The sequence below is a fragment of the Rhamphochromis sp. 'chilingali' genome, assembly GCF_963969265.1.
Source record: "Rhamphochromis sp. 'chilingali' genome assembly, chromosome: 11".
Classification (NCBI taxonomy): Eukaryota; Metazoa; Chordata; class Actinopteri; order Cichliformes; family Cichlidae; genus Rhamphochromis; species Rhamphochromis sp. 'chilingali'.
In genome coordinates, this window is record NC_137938.1 from 32,599,496 (window position 1) to 32,605,495 (window position 6,000).

The following is a 6,000-nucleotide window of genomic DNA, read 5'->3' on the forward strand; positions in this document are numbered from 1 at the left end:
TGGACTACAGTTCAGCATTCAACACAATAATTCCCTCTAAGCTTTTCACCAAGTTGACGGATCTAGGACTCAGCTCATCACTGTGTCAGTGGATCCTCAACTTCCTCACAGACAGACCCCAATCAGTGAGGGTGGGAAAACAAGTCTCCCCCTCCATCTCACTCAGCACTGGAGTGCCTCAGGGCTGTGTTTTAAGCCCCCTGCTGTACTCACTGTACACTTATGACTGTGTAGCCACATCCGACACCACCTCCATTGTCAAGTTTGCTGACGACACTGCTGTTGTGGGCCTGATCTCCGACAACATCGAGACGGCCTACCTGGAGGAGATTAGGAACCTGGAGACCTGGTGCCAGGAGAATAACCTCCTCCTAAACATCAGCAAGACTAAGGAGCTGATCGTGGACTTCACTACAAAGCAGGCGAGGAATTACAAACCCCTCATCATCAGTGGCACGCCAGTGGAGAGAGTGGACAGTTTCCGATACCTGGGTGTCCACATCACTCAGGACCTGTCATGGTCCTGCCACATCAACACCCTGGTTAAGAAAGCCCGTCAGCGTCTCTTCTTCCTCAGAAGACTTAGAGACTTCCATGTGCCACTGAAGGTGCTCAAGAACTTCTACTCCTGCACCATCGAGAGCGTCCTGACGTCAAACATCTGCACCTGGTTTGGGAACAGCACCAAGCAGGACAGACGAGATCTGCAAAGGGTGGTGCGCTCGGCAGAACGCATCATTCAATCAGAGCTCCCTGACCTGCTGTCCATCTACACCAAGCGGTGCAAGTCCAAAGCTAGAAAGATTATGATGGACCTCTCCCATCCCAACAATGGACTCTTCTCACTGTTGAGGTCTGGGAAGCGCTTCCGCTCCCTTAAGGCCAAAACAGAGAGAATGAGGAGGAGCTTCTTCCCCCAGGCTATTCGGGGCCTGAACCAGGTGTAGGACTGGACTCTCCCAAACACGTCACTATAAGACTGGACTCTCACACACGTCACCACACGCACCACCACACATTTCCTATAATCCTATAATTCCTATAATTTATAATCCTTATCTTTATAATCTCTTCTGCTATTTGCACATTCTTTACTGTAAATTCCTAAGTTAATTTGTAAATTTTGTAGTAAACTGTAAATTGTAAATATTGTAAAACTTTTCTTCTGTCATTTAATGGTCGGGCATTGTACAGCTACAAGCATTTCACCCCCATGTCATACTTTGTATGGTTGTGTGTGTGCGACAAATAAAATTTGAATTTGAATTTGATACACGGCTCGCCACGACTCGACTCGACCACCTAACGTGCATGGTCATTGTTATAGTATTTTGATATAACTAGTATGCAACACGCTACAGTAAAGATGTTGAAGCGATGATATACCTGCTGCTTGGTCTTTGGCTTTTTGTCAGACTCAGGGATCATGGTGAGGTTTTTTTGAGCTATTTCACTTGTTGCTGGGTTACAAAAATGGTGGTTTGGATTTCTCTAAAGGAGACGCTGTCATAACTCATGGAGTGATGCCACTGACCAGACAATTGGTGGCATGTTGTCTCACAATGTCCCATTTTAGTACCTGCTTGGATCGCTTTGAACCCTGGCAGTGCAAGTGCTATTTTAATACCTGGTGCCAGGTACTGTGCCCTAAAGGAAAATCCTGAAAACCATGGCGAACCGAGGCAACCTTATTCTAAGCTATGCACTATTTGGTGAAAAGCATGTGATGTTTGCAGTGGTTATCTTCATCTTTGCTTGTGATTGGCAGTTCTGTTTCATTTCCGCATGGACTAAACTACCTTGACGCATAAAAAGCCAATCAGAGGTAACATAATATCTATTATTATATATCTATTGTTATAATCTTCCAATTCAAATTTTTTATAGTAGAAAAGAATACAAGCACGGTGGCACGGTGGTTAGTACCGTTGCCGCACAGCAAGAAGGTCCTGAGTTCAATTCCAACATCAGGCCGGGGTCTTTCTGTGTGGAGTTTGCATGTTCTCCCCGTGTTTGTGTGGGTTCCCTCCGGGTACTCCGGCTTCCTCCCACTGTCCAAAGACATGCAGCTTGTGGGGATAGGTTAATTGGATAATCCAAATTGTCACTAGGTGTGAATTGAATGAATGTGAGTGCGAATGGTTGTCTGTCCCTGTGTGTTGGCCCTGTGACAGACTGGCGACCTGTCCAGGGTGTACCCCGCCTCTCGCCCTATGACAGCTGGGATAGGCTCCAGCGCCCCCCGCGACCCTGAAAAGGATAAGCGGAAGCAAATGGATGGATGGAGAATACAACCAGCCTATATGCATTAGAAAGTGAACCAAATGATTTTATTGTAGGTTGACCTGTTTTTACCTCACATGGACGCACTTGTCCTGTTGGCAGAGAAAGAGACCGGCACTATAGAAAGATAAGATATATTTCATTCTAACTCCTTTTTTCCAATAAAGAAGTTTGTTTTGGACTCTGCTCAGTAATAGACTAACAAACTCAAAAACAAAAACAACTCGCAGGCAAACAGAATAGAACATAAAAGATATATTTCCAACTACCAAAAAATAAAAAATGCAAAATTACTACATGACAACCACATGAATTACTTGTCAAACGAATGCAGGTACTCACGTTTTATTTAGCACATTTACATTGTGCATATTGCCAGTGGCGTGTCCAGCGGGGTGGTCTTGGGGGGGGGGGGGGGGGGGGGGGGCACAGGCCAGTGTACATCACTGTCACAACAGCATTTGTTTTCATTCAAAGTCTTTATGGCTTTAATACCTGGTGGGCCGGTCTCTAGTCAAAATGCCCGATTTTCTCTCCCAGTCCAGCCCTGCAGGTTAATACTGGCAGTGTCACCATGCCAGCTGACTGTATTTCATCATCAGCCAGTGTTGTTCTTTATCAATATTACCAAAGTTTATCATAAGCCAGCATAGAAAGTATTTACTTGCTTTCAGGTTTTATTCAAATGTTAGTCTTTTCATTTGTTTCCCCACTTTTTCCTGTTTCAAAATCAAACACCAGTTTGTGAGAAGATTATCTTCTTTTTTTAATAGGCAGATAAAGTTTTACATTGGCATTGGCTAATTTGTCAATTGTTTGTTACAAATGTTCGTATTTTAATATTCAAAAATGTTTTTGCCCAAAACATATGTGCACTATATGTCAGTAAAAATACTATGCAAATATTGCTGTCCTTGAATGCTGAGTAAACACTGACAAAGCACTGATTGTATCTCTTGTACTTTATCAACGCAGTATCTAAAAACTTTGCACCGTAGTGGTTAAAATCTCATTCTAATAAGAGTTAAAAGCACATTCAGTTATTAGATTTATAGGGTTATTGAATTATGGTTAACGGTTGGTAGAATTTGTTTTAAACATTATCTGCCAATTACATCTGCCACCCCTCTCCAAATCTGTGCCCCTACCTGGCCCTCCCAACAAAAATTTTCTAGACACGCCACTGCATATTGCTGAATGAATTTGCTTTTGATCAAAATCTTCAATAAAATTAAAAAAATAAATAAAAGTGGAAAATGACAGACCCTGTGAAATAATCCTGCACATAAGCGTGTTTTTCCCTCAGAAGTTTATTAATTCAGAGAGCAATCATATCGTTATTGTTGTTATTATTGTAGTTTTATTTTCTCTTAATTTTGTTTCATTGCTTGCCATTTTTTAGCTATGTTATAAATTTTGAAAGGTCACTTAGGTGAGATACTCAAAGAGGCTACCTGATATAGATAAAATGAAATGTGGTCCATTTCTGTTATATAATATTTGATAGTATTTTATGTTAGTTTTTAGTTTAGCATTAGATTTCTCCAGTCGTTGTCATGAGGATGTTTCTAAATTACAGTTTTAATCAGGCTGCACCAAACCACCTCTGCAATGTGGACCACACTCTGGACTCATAATGGGGACTAATAAATTTAGTGTACTGCTAAAGTTTCCAAAATGTCTTGTTCAAATCTATTTTATTTATATAGTGCCAAATCACAACAACGGTTGCCTCAGGGCACTTAATATTGAAAGAGGCTCAGGGAGGGGAAGCCATCTGCCACGACCAGTTCCGGTGAGGGGAAGGAGACATAACAGAGCTAGTGCATGAGGTTTTGGGTTCTGGATCCATTCTCTTGGAGAGGGACACTCCTGTGACAGTGGGTCACAAACCCAGCGACATGACACATCGTTTCACAACCATGCCACATGCACCAGTTGAAGTGGTTGACATGTGAGCTGATAACAGCACCTTAATGATACCAGTGATGGGAACACACCAAACTGCAAGAGATAAAGGGCCATCGGAGTCTAACAATCACATACCTATCACATACCTATCTAAAGTCTGTTCATCAATAAATCCAAATCCATCCATATACAAAAGCACAGAAATAACTTTGTTAACAGCTTTTCTGTTCTATTGAATCATTTGTTTCAGAACGAAAGCATTTAGTTTGTTTAACCACATCTCAAAGATGCACTATTTGATTGAGATCTAGTAACTATAGAGGTCAGGAAAATCAATGTCATGTTCAGGATCCTGTTTAAGATGATTTGAGCTTTGTGACATGGCATATTATCCTGCTGGAAGGAGCCATCAACAAATGGGTCCGCTGTGGTCATAAAGGGATGGCGTTGTCACCAGCAATAATAAAGTAGGCTGGAGTGTTTAAATTATGTTCAGTGGGCACTATCAGGGTCAAAGTGGGCCAAGAGAATTCTGACCCTATCATTCGTATCTCACACCAGGAACTGACACTCATCAGAGCAGACAATGTATTTCCAGTCTTTTATTATCCAACTTTCATGAGTTGGTGCAAACTGCTGTAGTCCATCTGTTTTAAGGTTCAATATGTTCTGCATTCAGAGATGCTGTTCTGAATACCTTCATTGTAATGAGAGTATTTTTGAGTTACCACTGCCTTTTTATCAGCCTAAAGCAGTCTGGCCATTTTCGTGTAATCTCTGGCATCAGTAAACCATTTTAATGCCTTGGATCCAACTTCTGCTCACTGGATATTTTCTTCCAGTACATTAGCAATTTCTGAAATAAGACCTGACCAACTGGCACCAATAACCACACTGCATTAAAATCAGCTGCATTAATAGATCTGTGAAAGAGTTTCTTAATGACATTTACACATTTAATTGTCATTAGAAAGCTAAAAGTACGTGAAGTTCAAAATGCACCATTGGAATATAAGCCTAATTGTTCCTGAAAGCCTCCAAAAATTTGGGTTTTTTTTTAATGACAAATTGATCTATGATGAACGATTCCATTAATCGGATTTTTTTTTACTTATAAGATAAGATAAGATAACCTTTATTAGTCCCACACGTGGGAAATTTGTTTTGTCACAGCAGGAAGTGGACAGTGCAAAAGTTATGAAGCAAAAATTAGAATACAATAAGAATAAATACAGTACACAACTGTACAGAATAGAATAAAATAAAATACTATATACAGTAGAATAAAATAGAATAAAATATACAATAAGATAAAAATAGAATACAAATACTATATACAACTGAGTAAAAATACAACGATGCCAGAAAAGTATTGCACTTAGTGTTATTGCACATGTGTGGATGTGTGTGTTTGTTCAGTTAAAGTCTTTATTATGGAGTCTGACAGCAGTGGGGAGGAAAGACCTGCGAAATCTCTCCATCCCACACCGTGGGTGCCGCAGTCTCCCACTGAAGGAGCTGCTCAGTGCTGTCACAGACTGCTGCATGGGGTGGGAAATGTTGTCCAACAGGGATGACAGCTTAGCCGCCATTCTCCTGTCACTCACCACCTCCACTGGGTCCAGAGGGCATCCTAGAACAGAGCTGGCCCTTTGGATCAGCCTGTTCAGTCTCTTCCTGTCCCCGGCAGAGATGCTGCCGCCCCAGCAGACCACACCATAAAAGATAGCAGAAGCCACCACAGAGTCATAGAAGGTCTTCAGGAGTGGGCCCTCCACTCCAAACGACCTGAGTCTCCGCAGCAGG